Source organism: Marmota marmota, unplaced genomic scaffold (genome assembly GCF_001458135.2).
Source record: "Marmota marmota marmota unplaced genomic scaffold, marMar, whole genome shotgun sequence".
NCBI classification, from domain to species: domain Eukaryota; kingdom Metazoa; phylum Chordata; class Mammalia; order Rodentia; family Sciuridae; genus Marmota; species Marmota marmota.
Window position 1 is genome coordinate 67,914 of NW_025999899.1, and position 14,915 is coordinate 82,828.

Here is a 14,915-nt window from a genome sequence, read left to right on the forward strand (position 1 = left end):
TCCAGGACCATGCATTATGGCTGGTTGATAAGATTTCTGCTGTGGATTTTTTTAGTCTGTGACAATTCATTTTTCACAGCAGCGACTGCATGAAGAGATAGACCCTATCTCCTCTTTTTCTTAGTCAAGTTCATTGACTGCAGCATCAGCATCACCCGGAACTTGTTTTCTCAAATTTTCAGTCCCAGCCCAGGCCACTGAACACAAAGCCATGTTGACCTCTGTGTCCATGGTGACATGGGCAGTCAGATATTTCTGATCATTTCCTCCTAGCTTGTTCCTTGGGATCCTATATTCTGTAACCAGGAGTTATTGATAGAAGTCTGATTACATTTAAGTTACACATTTTGGGCTAAAATTCATCATAAGATGTTGTGTGCCATGATTGACTAATGCTAAGAACTCCTACTGGATTTGGGAAATACATCTCTGTTTCCTTCTGTGACCAGGTGGGTACTTGATGTGATATTAGTTTGGTATCCTACAAATAACTGTGTCTCCATCAGCCATTCATTGAATAGTGTTAGCATCATTTTATAATCTCATTTATCTTTCTTGAACTGATCCTTTAATTAGAGTTTGAGAGTTTTCTCCATAGGTCTTGAATGCCTGTTTCGAAGTTTTCCCCCCTAGGTATTTTGCGCCCCCCCCCCCGACTTTGGTTCTTATTTGAAATGAGTTCTTCTCTTTCATCACATCTTCTATCTGGGTGGTATTTGTATATGTGAAGATGATTATTTTGTATAGGTTGATTCTATAACTTGTGACTGTTATCAATGTTCTTTGTTCTTTAGGTTTTTTGTATTATTTAGAAAATCTTTTCATCTGTAGATAGAGATAATTGTACCTTTCTTTCTTTCTTTCTTTTTTTTTTTTTGGCAGTACTGGGGATCCAACCCAGGGATTCTTAACCACTGGGCAACACTACCAGCCCTTTTTATTTTTTATTTTGAGACAAGGCCTTGCCAAGCTGCATAGGCTGGCCTCAAATTCTCAATCCTCTTACCTCAGCCTGCCCAATCATTGGGATTAAAGGCATGCACCTGTCTTTGCCTTTCCATTCTTATCATTTTAATTGATTTTTCCTATATAATTGTGTTATAAGTTCTCTAATACAATGTGAAATAGGAATTTTATCCTCATATTATTCTTGACTTTAGTATAAATGTCTCCTTTGTTTCACCACTGAGAACTTTGCTTTTTCATCAATTTTTTTTTTTTTTGGTCCTGAGGATTGAACCCAAGGGCACTTAACCACTGAGCCTCACCCCCAGCCCTTTCTAATATTTTATTTAGAGACAGGGTCTTGCTGAGTTGCTTAGAGCCTCGATAAGTTGCTGAGGCTAGCTTTGAACTCACCATCCCCCTGCCTCACCCTCCCAAGATACTGAGATTACAGCCTCCCCTACTGCCACCTGGCCCCAATAATTTTTTTAAAACAAAGATTAAATGAGTTAGAATACATTAAATATTTAAAATATTTATGTAGTATACTCTCAATAAATATATGAATACACAACCAATGTAACTGCATATCATGTATAACTACAAGAACGGGATCCTTAATTAGAATAAGTTATATTCCATGAATATGTCAAAATATACTCTATTGTCATGTATATCTAAAAAGAACAAATAAAAAATATAAATAACAGACAAAATTTTTTAAAATAAAAGAAGTTGACTTTTTAACAAAGATAAGCATATTTTTTTCATGTTAATGAAATATTCACTGATTTTTTTCTAAGTCAGAAGTAGGTTGCATTGTGATGTATTCACATGTGCACATAGCATAGTTTGATCAATTTCATATCACATTGCATTCCACTTTTATGTATAACTATAATGCATGAATTTAATGCATGGATCTGGGGGAGGGAGAGTCGGTCAGGAAAGAGGAAGTTTGGGGGACTGAAGTGAAGCATTATATTTCATGAATGTAGGATTGTGTCAAAATGAACCCCAATATTATTAATAACTATAATGCACTAATACAAATATTAAAAATTAAAATATTTTTAAAAGGAAAATGATTGTTCAGCCTGCTTGAAGCCCTAATCATAAAAGCAACATTTGACTACCCTTTCTCCCCAAGAAGTACATGAGTGTTGAATGGTGTTAAATGTCTTTTCACCATTCCCAAGGATAAGAATATTATTTTTTCTATATATAACCAGCTCTGCATTCTCTTTATCTCCTCTGTGGTGAAGATGTAGTATTTTTAAAATGTTCTGTTGGACCTTGCTTTTATTTTCTGAGACAGTGTGTGTGAATACTTAAAATTAGGATTCTTTGGTGATATAATTTTTGTATAGTTCTTATTGATATTATACTTTGTTTATTACTTTTTTTTGTACTGGTGATTGAACCCAGGGGTGCTAACCACAGAGCTACTCACCAACCCTTTTATTTATTTTGTTTTTGAAACAGGGTCTCACTAAGTTGCTTAGAGACTTGATAAGTTGCTGAGGCTGGCCTTGAACTTGTGATCCTCCTGCCTCAGCCTCCATAGCTGCTGGGATTATAGGCGTCATCATGCCTGACCAGACTATATTTTTGTCATCAGTTGTTTTCTTACCCACCTGAAAGTGGATTATAACCTCCCATTCTTTGCCTGAATATGATATGTGCCCTTTCCAGGCAAAAGTTGTTGTATTTCTATTAAGTTCTCTTGCTCTTTTCTTCTTTTACCAAAGAAAGGTATCCCAAAGATTCTTCAGCTTGGGTCCCTGAATGAAGAGGGCACATGAAACAGTTAATCAAGGTACACACAACTTCAGTTCATATGTAATGTAAGTGAGCAAACAAATCTTTCTCTTTTTAAGCTCCTAAAATTTCTGATCATTTTCTATCACAGTTTTAATAAAAGAAAAAAATGAGAAAATACAATCACTTATTTTCCATTGCAGCATGTAGAATTGGCTTAGATTTTCCATCCCTTTTAAGGGTTATTTTTGGTGTATTGCCTTCTTCATAGATTGTTTATTTCATCTAGTGTTATACATTTATTTGCATGGACTTAAGCAAAGTAATCTTATGATTATACAAAACATTTATAGCCCCCTGCCATTTTTTTCTTTTTCCTTTCTTTCTTCTTCTTGTTGTTGTTTGTTTGTTTTGTTTTGTTTTTAATGCAGACAGAGGCTTATTTAGGAAAGTAAAGGCACATTCAAGGGAGAATGTGGGCCATCTTCAGAGAGAGAAACAGCTCCCCACCCCATCATTTCTTAAGTTTGTCTTCTGGTGTTCTCTTTCTCTCTTCCTTTGATTAATAAATGGCTTCTCTTTTTTATTAATTTTTTTAAAGAAAAAATGTTCAGATAAATGTTAAGAGTTAAATTAGCATAGCCATCACTGCAAATATTTATCATTTCTCTGTGGTGAGAACATTTAAAAATCCTCTCTTACAAAATGCTTTTATTAGTGCATTATAGTTATACATAATAGCCAGGTTCATTTTGACATAATCCTACATACATGGAATATAATTTGCTCTACCTCAATCCCCAGTCCTTCCTCTTTCCCTCCTCTCCTCCCTCCCTGGTTCCTCTTCTTCTACTCTATGGTCTTCCTGCTGTTTATTCATTATTTTTTTAATTGATGCTTCATAGACATACATAAGGTGAAATTCCCCATGGTGTATTTATTTATGCACATAGCATAATTTGGTCAATTTCAATGCACAGTTCCTCTCTTTTCATGTCCCTTCTCCCTCCCCGCCCTTACCAAATCCCCTCTTTTAGCTATTGTGAAATATGTAGGACATTAATAACTATAGATCCCTAGAATTTATTCCTCCTACCTAATTGTAACTTTCATTCTATGATGTATATATGTATGGAGACATCACATTGTACCCCATAAATATGTACAAGTATTATTTGTCACTTAAAAATAAATGAAACTAAAAAAATTTGAAATGATGAAATTAAATGATAAAAAATCTTATCAGCTTTATTGAGATTTAACCCCCATACCATACCCATACAACAAAATCCCCCTATTCCAATATATAGCCAATGGCTTTTAGTGTATTTATGGAGTTGCAGAACAATCACCATAACTGAATGCAGAGAATTTTCATCACCCCAAAGAAACCCCTCACTCTTCAGCCATCTCCCTCACTTGCCCACCTTTCCCAGGCCGTCAGTCAATCTACTTTCTGTCTGTAGATTCACCTGTTCTGGACACTCATGTAATGCAGACATACAGTATGGCCCTTGGTGACTGGCTTCTTTCACGTGGCATAATGTTTTCAAGGTCCACACAGGATGTAACATGCATCATTCCTCTCTGTTGCCAAATATTATTCCATTGTGTGGATAGGCCACATGTTTTTCAGCCATTCACCGGTTGGTGGGCATTTGGGTTGTCTTCAGTTTTTGTCTATTATGAAAAATGGGGTTAGTAACATTATGGCAAGTTTTTGTGTGAATGTACATTTTCACGTCTCTGGGATACTCTTTGGGGTAGAATTGCTGGGTCACAGGGTAACCCTACACTTAGCCTTCTGAGGAACTGCTAAACTATTTTCCAAAGAGGTTGAGCTGTTTTATAGTCCCCCCAGCAGTGTATGAGAGTTCTGATTTCTCCACATCCTTGGTAACATTATCCAACTGGCCATCCTGGAGGGTGTGGAGTATTATCTCACTGTAGATATGTCTGCCTTTTTTCTCCCTTCTTTTTTGTTTGCATGTGAGACAATTTTATTTCATAGTTGTCTACAAAACCACAGACACTATTTTCTTCACAAAAAAACATTAGTTCAGGTACCCATAAAAGATAATTATATAGACTCACTTAAATAAAAATGCACCATCCCATTATATGGGATAAGAGAGATTGCTTGGAAAAACTTGTATCTGGACCAATTTCTTAAATATATCATTGTTAATTGCCTTTTTATTACTGAATTATAATTGCTATTTGTATAGTCTAGATTAAAATCCCTCATCAGATAAATGATTGGCAAAAATTTTCTCCCACAATCTATAAATTGTTTTTCCCCCTTTCTTGATAGTGTCCTTTGAAGCACAAATGTTTTAGAATTGATGATATGCAACTTATCTTCTTTTTATTTTGTGGTCTGTGCTTTTGGTGTCATAGCTAAGAAACCATTGCCTTATTTGAGGTCATGAAAATCTATGTCTCTATTTTCTCCTATTACTTTCACAGTTTTAGTTCTTATACCCAGGCTTTTGATCCATTTTTAATTAATTTTGTATATGATCTGAGGCAGGGGTTCAAATCTATTATTTTGAAAGTGAATATTCCGTTACCCCAAAATGATTTGTTGGTGGGCGACACTCGATCCATCTGTAGTTTCCCATTTTATCCACCTATCACCCTACAATATGGGGCCTCTATTTGTTATTGTTGTTATTAAAGTGAATTCAACCTCAGTCCTTTCCAAATAGTATGGTAATACATCCCATAATTAAGAATTCCCTTCAAGGTGGTGAATAGTTATGAGTTGGAAAGATTTGAGTAGAAATGTGAAACAAAATACAGTCCCCAAAACTGTAGGTTGTCCCAAGGATGTAATTTTAGGTCATCATCTCCACTCTCTACTACCCATTCTAAATTTCCCTTGCCTAGGCTGTCACTTTGGCAGATCTGGTGTAATGTCTTTGGTCTTCATCCATACAGGCCTGAATTCTTAGCTACCCTGCTCTTTTTGTGTTATAATGACTAAACTTTCTTATTGACATTTATTACTCTTCATGGAAATACTAAGAGATATCCAAGTGAATGCTCTAAGTTTAAGACATATCACTTCCTGTCCTAACTGTGTAGTAGCAACCACAAATCTTCATGAAAATCAATATCAATTATACTGATTAGAAAAGTAACACCTATCTTTTCCTGTAGTTCTACTTCATGAGGAGGACAAAATGGTCAGAGGGTAATTACAGTTTCTATTTTAATGGATTCCTTAAAGGAAAGTACTATTTGTAGATTTTGTTTGAACTGCTAAAATGATGAAAACATTAAAATGTGATAAGTTTTGTATAGTGTAAATGCCCAGAGAAACCACTTAACAAGCTATATAAAAGGTACACTCAAAAACACTATAGATAAATCAAACATTCGAGTAACTCACAAGAAGGCAGGAAGAAGAAATCAGAAAAGAAAAATAGAGAAGACAAATTCAAATAAAAAATAAATTGGTAAATGTTAAGTCTGAATATCCTAACAACTATGTTAAATATAAATGGTCTAAACACACAAAGTAAAAGACAAAGATTGGCATAGTGAGTCTGAAATGAACATCATCCAACTGTATGCTGTCCACAAGAAGCTCTCTTCAAATATTAAAATGTAACAGCTTAGCAGTTGTAGTAGGATTGAAAAATACCTGCAAATGTTCATGAGAAGAAAAAGAAGTGGACATATCAATTTCATATAAGGTAGATTTTTGGAACAAAGGAAATTACCAGAGACAGAGGGATATTTCATAATAATAAAAAGGTGAATCTATTATAAAGACATACCAATCTGAAATGTGTAATCATTCAACTGAGAAGCAAAATATGTGGGGAAAAAACTGAGAGAACTGAAGGGATACATAGACAAATCCACAAATAGAGTTTGAGAATTCAAGATCCCCCTTTCAACACTTGATTGAACAACTAGACAGCAGTGAGCAACAGGATCTATTTGGCATTTATCAACCACTCCCTTTGATAATAACAGAACAAGTACTACCTTCAAGAGCCCATAGAACATACACCAAAATAGACCATATCCTGGGCTATAAATCAAGCCTCAACAGATTTAACATAATTGAAATCATACACAAGGTGTTCTCTAAACACAATAAAATCCAACAAGAAACCAATAACACAAAGATAAGGGGAAAATTTCTAGGCACTTGAAAGCCAAATATCATACTCCTAAATAATCCACAAAGAAGTTACACGTGTAATAAAACTGAATTGAACTGAATTAAAAGGAAAATACAATATACCAAAATTTGTAGAACATAACTAAAATGCTGATGAGAGAAAAATTCATGGCTCTAAATAAATGCATTAGAGAAGAAGAAAGTCCTCATCAGTAATTTCTAGTTTTCTACCATTTTCAACAAAGCTGAAATGACTTTTCTTATGCATTTTTCTTCAGGCACATGAATGAAGACTTTCCAGGGTACATAGCTAAGAATAGAGTGTTGGGAGGAAGACCATTTGCACCTCACCCCTTACTAGTGGATGCTGTAGGTGCCTTTCACTGGCTAGTTGCAGGAAGCCATCCATGAATCACTTGAATATCTTCTCTTGGCATGGAGGCCAGGGAGGTTTAGGTTTGGCCTTGGAGGTTTAGGTGTGGCTCTCCCATGGCAATAGATTGCCCAATGAACATGACCTTTATCTCTGCTCTGCTAGGAAGAGCCCTCATCGTAGCTCCAGAAACAGGCATAACCTGTTGGGAAATGGACAGCCCAACTTTAACCTTTTTTGGTGAACAACATTCTATGGAAGGCCTTTGATGTATCCCAATATAAATAAAGCAGGCACAGGCTCCATTTTGGCCATAGTCTAGAAGTTCTATCCATCTGATCAGCATGCCTGTCCTGCCCCTATTTTTGAAACTATATTTCTGTGGTTCTGTGTTTTTTTCCTCCATTCTATTTTTCTTAGCTTTTATTTCTCAGCCATCCCATTTCACTGAGAGGAACCCATTTCCACCATCTGCTCAGGACATGGGCAAGAGCTGGTTCACCCATCTCCCCACATCCCCAGCTGCTGTAAATGTTGGCTGCTAATGCTCATAATTTCTCCTTTTGGTCAGAGAGGCCTCCCCAGCTCTCATTGCTCTGGGAGGTAGGAGGCAGGCATCCAGTGGCCAAGAACTGACTGATACAGGTGTCCAAGGCTGGTTTCTCGACTCTAAGTAGGACTGACTCTATGGGAGCAATTCGTGTTCCAGAGGCCCACTCAAGACCAGGGTGAAGTTGATGTACTGAACCTGCATCCTCCTTATTTCCATATTGTTCTGAAAGGGCTCTTCAATGCCCGCTTTTTCCATTCCCATGAGTTTCTCTGCTTCTAGGGAATCCTGACCCAAGATAACTAGTATTGCTGAAGTTGTTGCAAAATGGTTGCACCAATATGCATATTTGAGCTGAAGCTCAAAGGCTGAGAAACAGAAAGCCATTTAGTGTTGAGAGAGGAGCTTCCTGGAAAGGGGATAAGCAAAACCCCAAGATGATTTAGAACTTTGTGAATCCAGAGGACTGAAATAAAGCCAATATGGCTGAAGTACTGGGAACAAAGAAAATAGAATGATAATGGTTGATATAGTAGATATGTGTAGGAGCAAATCCAGGTAAAATCTTGTAAGCTGTTTTCATTTTTTGCCTAAGTGTGATATTAAGTGTTAAGTCATGATTTAAGCAGTAAAGTGAGAAGTTCAATTTAAACTTTAAGAAAATTACTGTGTGTGTAAAGAGTGGATTTAAAAGAGATAAGAAACAAGGAGAAGGATCACATAACAAGGAAAATGGATAATAAAAATTAGTATTCATGCAAAAAGTAAAAAACTTAATTAGATATATAGCACAATACTATTTATGTAAATAAAACACACAAATGCTCAGTGATACATTTTCTTCAAGGATACGTGCATATATTGAAATGGCCGACATATATTAGAGAGAAAGTTTGGACAAATAAAAGACAATACAACCAGAGGTGTAAGAATAGATAATGTGCCATGAGCCGAGATATAGAATTTATTCTACTTTGTACCTAAGAAAACAAAAAGCAAAACAGCAGCAACCACTCATCTCCCCACCCATATATTCACTCTCCTCATGGAGACCCATGTCTGTGGAAAAAAAGTAGAGAGAGAGAGTAATAGCGCCTTGCTGTTGAGGGACTCCAGGACCAGGTTCTCCAAGAAACATTTAAAATAATCCAAACTTTTACTCACCAAGTGGGTTTTACTGGGTTGCATAGACTTTCCCTAGGGATTATTCAGCATCTGAGTCAAGGAACCTGGAGGAAGCAGAACCTCCCTGGAGCCTCATTAGGGGAGGAAACGGATAGGAGCACCGAGGCAGGCGGATGACTGATGGTGATGGGATGTTCCTAATGCAACGTCTCAGCCTAATTTCTTCTTTCCCTGGATGATTCCATGGAGTCCGGTCCCAAGACATCTTGTTATTTCCCCTTTGCTCAAGTTTATTTCCCAGTCCCACTAGACCTAGAAACCAAGTTTCCACCATGTCTGATTAAAGCTCTGTGCTTGCAGCACACAGGGCAGGGATAAACCCTGTTGGGTGTCAGTAAAAGTCTGTGGATTAACAGCAATTGCTTCAGTGCTTGGTGAGGACGAGAACTATACTATTTCACTTTCTCTTTTAAGTGTGCACAGAAGCATATGTCATATTCCTCAAATGCATTTGTCAAATGTATTTGTTATTTTATAATTTATGTTGGCTCTTTTGTTTCTCTGTCTAGCCTTTAGAGAGAGTCCTGGTGGCTGGAAAGTATGTTTGGGGAGGAGACCATGTCAGCTCTGTTCAATGACATGCTGCTCTGAGGGGCTTTAGGGCCTCTTCTCAGACACCATACAAGAATCTCCAGAACCCAGATCTATTTATTGAGCAAAATTCCTTGGACTGTGTGTGGTTTTTTTGTGATTAACCTCTGAGCTGAGCAGCATAGAGGAGTGAACCCTTGCTGGAATCTTAAGCAAGGAATCTCTCAATAGATAAACTAATGTCTGGGGGATCCCAAGTCCTGAGCTGAGCCCTGGGGACATTGGAAGGAATTAAAGGGTCTTGCCCAGGAGAAGTCCCAGGTCTTGATTCATTGGGAAATAGACAAATAAAAATCATGTCTAATCTCAATAACAGAGATGATTGCATGCAACATATTGGTATATTTACATTAAATATTTTTCTGTCCCTGAAGAAAGTTTTGCTTTTTGTCAACATCTCATAAGAAATTTCTTATGCCCAAACATGCTACATTACATCTCACCTGTTTTGGTATCACCAGGAGGCTGAAGCATTGTCCCATTGGTGAGCATTTGGCCTCTTCATTTTAAAAAATTACAAATAATTCTGTAATGGATATCTTCACTTATAAAGCTAATTCCATTTTGGATGATTTAATAGGTTATCTATCCCTGGGAGTATAAATGATAGAGTCAAATTATACACATAGTAAGATTTTTAATATCTTAGTTTTTTTAAATACTAAATAATACCCAATCTTGGTGGTACACTTGCAGGTTTTTCTGATAATGTACAAGTGCATGTATATCAACTTCACAAATAAGATCACACGAACTTGTATTTTTTTATTTGAAACTTCATGGAAAAAATTTTCACATCCCCATCTTAAGATTCTATTTTTTTACACTGATATAGCATTCATTGTATGCATGTACTGTTAGAGTCTGTAAACAAGTCAAAATAACACCTGGCATTTAGCCAGGGGAATGTTAGAGTTCGTAAACAAGTCTGGATGGTGCCTGGCAAAATGCCAGAGGGAGTGGTTTGAGAAGTAACAAAAGCGAGCCATTAAGTGTAGAGATTCCTGGTTGGTTGACTGATGTATCTAGTTTATGCTAATTAGATAAGCTGTGTGGAATGTATAAATACTGCTCCTGTCCTGCAATAAACGGCTCCTACTCCTGCTGTATCAAGTACACAAGTTATTCGTCACCCCCCGGTTATTTTGTCCAGCCAGCCGGGCTGCGGCAATGTACAATATTTTATTCAATCACTTATTGATAGATATTTGAGTAACTGCAAATATTTATAATTAGAAGCAAAGTTCTCATAAATTTACTAATACTTACTTTTTTTATTCTTTATACTGCTGATAGAGTGAGTCTGATAGGTGTTATAAATTGCTAATAAGCTTATATGAATAATATTTGCCTCTAAAGTTGACAAGTGCCCATTGTTTATACATTCTTTCTAGAACTCAATCTTTTTCTATAACTCCGCTTCATCAGCTCTTTTTCCTGAATTCAGAAGGAAGATGTTAGCAATACATTTCCTAACTTTGCCATCTAAGACTTCCCTATTTTGTTTTGATGGAGTGTTCAAATATGCAGACACATTTTCTGAGCTCTCCTGGCTCTATTTCTCTTCCACAATTACACCTGGAATGTGCCTTTGTTTATCTTTTTCCTCCTGTATGTACTACTCTATTTAGGGTCTATTCTCAGCAACTCCTCTTCACTGTGGGGGTAATTTGTCCTGGAGGAAAACAATGGCTAAAGTTGAGGGTTCCTGGGTTGTGGCTGCTTCAGCCCTCTGACCAGAAGCTTGTTCAGCCTCCAGTTCCATCCCATCTGCAAGACTGTAGGAGGGGGTGTGTTTTCTTCTATCATGAGGCAAATAATATTTGATCAGCTCTCTTTCTGTGATGTTTATAGTACCGATGCCCACTGCCTGAGTCCATTCATACATATAGTAAAATTTTTAATGTCTTATTTTTTAAATAATAAAATTAATATCTGATCTTGGTGGTTTAATACATTCACTTGCAGGTTTTTCTAATAATATACAAGTGCATGTATATCAATTTTACAAAAAGATACCTGTGGCACAAGAATTAAAATAAAGTATCAATAAATGGGATGGATTCAAACTAAAAAGCTTCTTTTCAGCAAAAGAAACAATCTGTGAGGTGAATAGAGAGCCTACATCTTGGGAACAAATCTTTACCCCTCACACATCAGATAGAGCACTAATCTCTAGGGTATATAAAGAACTCAAAAAGCTAAGCACCAAAAAAACAAATAACCCAATCAATAAATGGGCCAAGGACCTGAACAGACACTTCTCAGAAGATGATATACAATCAATCAACAAATACATGAAAAATGTTCATCATCACTAGCAATTAGAGAAATGCAAATCAAAACCACTCTAAGATTTCATCTCACTCCAGTCAAAATGGTAGCTATTATGCATACAAAAAATAATAAGTGTTGGTGAGGATATTGGGGAAAAGGTACACTCTTACATTGCTAGTGGGACTGCAAATTGTGTAGTCAATATGGAAAGCAGTTTGGAGATTTCTTGGAAAATTGGGAATGGAATCACAATTTGACCAAGCTATCCCTTTCCTCGGTCTATACCCAAAGGACTTAAAAATAGCATACTACAGGGACACAGCCACATCAATGTTTATAGCAGCACAATTCGCAATAGCTAAACTGTAGAACCAACCTAGATGTCCTTCAATAGATGAATTCATAACAAAATGTGGCATATATACACAATGGACTATTACTCAGCAATAAAAGAGAATAAAATCATGGCATTTGCAGGTAAATGGATGGAGTTAGAGAAGATAATACTAAGTGAAGTTAGCCAATCCCAAAAAACCAAATACCAAATGTTTTCTTTGATATAAGGAGGCTGATTCATAGTGGGATTGGGACGGGGAGCATGGGAGGAATAGATGAACTCTAGATAGGGGAGAAGAGTTGGAGGGGAAGGGAGGGGGCATGGGTTATTAATGATGGTTAAATGTGATGATCATTATTATCCAAAGTACAGGTATGAAGACACAAGCTGGTGTGAATGTATTGTGTATACAACCAGAGAGATGAAAAATTGGGCTCTATATGTGTAATAAGAATTGTAATGCATTCTGCTGTCATATATAAATAAAAAAAAATAGGATCACACAAACTTGTATAGCTATTAGGGTAGCCTAATAGGTATATTCTATCATTTCATTTGCTCTTATTGAAAAAATAATAATAATAATAATAATAATAATAATAATAATAAGTAACAAAAGATAAAATAAGGCAAAGAACACAGAATGCAAAGAAGAGCTGAAGACTACCCACCAGAAAAGCTTTACAACAGAGCAGATGAAAATCAACATTCACTGCTCCTGAGAGTTTCCCATCAAAATTTTTAGGATTTGCCTGATCTCTGAATACACAGTCCACTTCCTGGCTTAAAGTACTTTAGTGACTTCTCATGGTAATCAGAATAAAAACAGAGTGACTCCCCTGGCTTAATCTGTCCCTCCTTACCCACTTACCTTTTGCATCACTCACTGCTTTGCTTACAAAACCTAGGGATGCCTTCCCACCAGCCCCCACACACAGGTTTCATTTCCCACTTGAGCAACTTCACAAATGTTATTCCCCCTCCCTAGGAGGATCTTCTCCCAGATTAAATGTCTCCTTCTCAGAGACCTTTTTGCTTGTTTGTTTGGTGCTGGGGATTGAACCCAGGGCTTCTGGCATGCTAAGCAGTATGTTCTACCATTGAGTCGCCCCCTAGCCCCTCTCAGTCTTTCTGACTCGCCAACATAAGAACTTGCCTGCTCCTCTCCCCCACTGCTCTCTCTCTCAGGTTACTGTTTCCTTGGGGCTCTCATCAGCTTGTAAGTGTTTTATTTTCTCATCTATTTGCTTTTAGAAGGCCTCTCTCATCCTGGTCTGCAAGATCTCTCAGGGGAGGCACTGTGACTACCTTCTTCATGGCAGTATCTCCAGTGCTTAGGCAAATGTCTCTCGTCAACAAACAATACACAAATAAATCAGGAGGGGGGAGGAGGGTGGGAAGACAGACTCTCAGGCATGAGTAGGACTGAGGTTGTTTTGGTGAGAGGTGTTTGGAGCCAGGGCTACCCCCAGAAGGCGGGTGCTTATGGTGAGGACCAAATCCAAGACCCTCAGGAGCCGGAGGGAGGCCAAGAGCTGAGGTGTCCACTTATCCATAGTTTTGCCTTCTGTAGTTTGTTAGCCATAGACAACTAGGGTCCAAAAATATTAAATGGAAATTTCCAGAAATAAACAATTCATAAGTTTTAAATAACTTTCCTATTTTTAATTTTTATGACTTTCATACAATATTATAATTGTTCTATTGCTAGTATTGTTACTCTCTTGCTGTTTTTGACTTATAAATTAGACTTTTCATAAGTATGCATGTAGAGGAAAAAGCATAGCATACACAGAGTTTGGATCTACCTGCAGTTTCAGGCACTCGCTAGAGGTCTTGCAACATACCCCCCATGGATGATGGGTGACTACCATATGCAAACAACTCTGTGGGATGTCTGGGTGGTGGCACCAATGACAATCTGCCCATCTCATAATGCGGCCAGCAGAAGGTTTGTTACTGCTAACACTGAAAAGTGGGAGCAGCCCAGATGTTTAACAATAATCATGGCCCATCTACTAGTGGACCTAGGCCCAGCCTGAGACCATTCATCCTCCCCTGCAGCATGAAGGATTCCCTACTGAGACACTGCTTGACAGCTACTGCATATGAGACTGGAGGCTCTTTGCTTAAAGTCCCATCAAAGAGGAGGTTGAAAGAGATGGCAGGCGTTGTCTGGACAGGAATGCTGAGGCCAGCTCCTCTATGGAGGGGGTATGAGGTGGATGGTTTGAACCTAGAATCCTCTCAGCTATGAGACAGTGGTTAGGGCAGAGAGAGGGTGGGCTGAGGGCTCTGTGGTTTGGGAGACTCAAGCTCATCCTACCACCAGAAAAAGGGAAAGGGGAGGAGACAGAGGGGGAGGAGGAGAGAGAATCTGGTGAACTCCTTGTAAACAAGGTTCATTTCCCAAGGCTCTGGTTCATTGAAATTAACATTGGGGCAATTACGTTCATCTGAAGAAGCTGTCTTGGGATTGCTTCCCCGAGGCCTCCCCAAAACTGATAAATAGGCCTGGCACAGTCCTGACTCAGCCCCTTCCTTCCTGAACTGGGGCTCAAGCCTCAGCTCTCAGGTCCCTGACCCTGTGGGGACACCCACAATCTGTCTTCTGTCTCCTCCTGTATGGGGACCAAAGGTCCAGGTGTCAGTGTCCCTGCTTTTCACCTTTACCTAGGAAGCCCTGAGTCCCCCAGCCCTGATTCAGGTTTCCTATGTCCTGACTGCGACCTTCACTGGATGGAGGAGGAAGGTG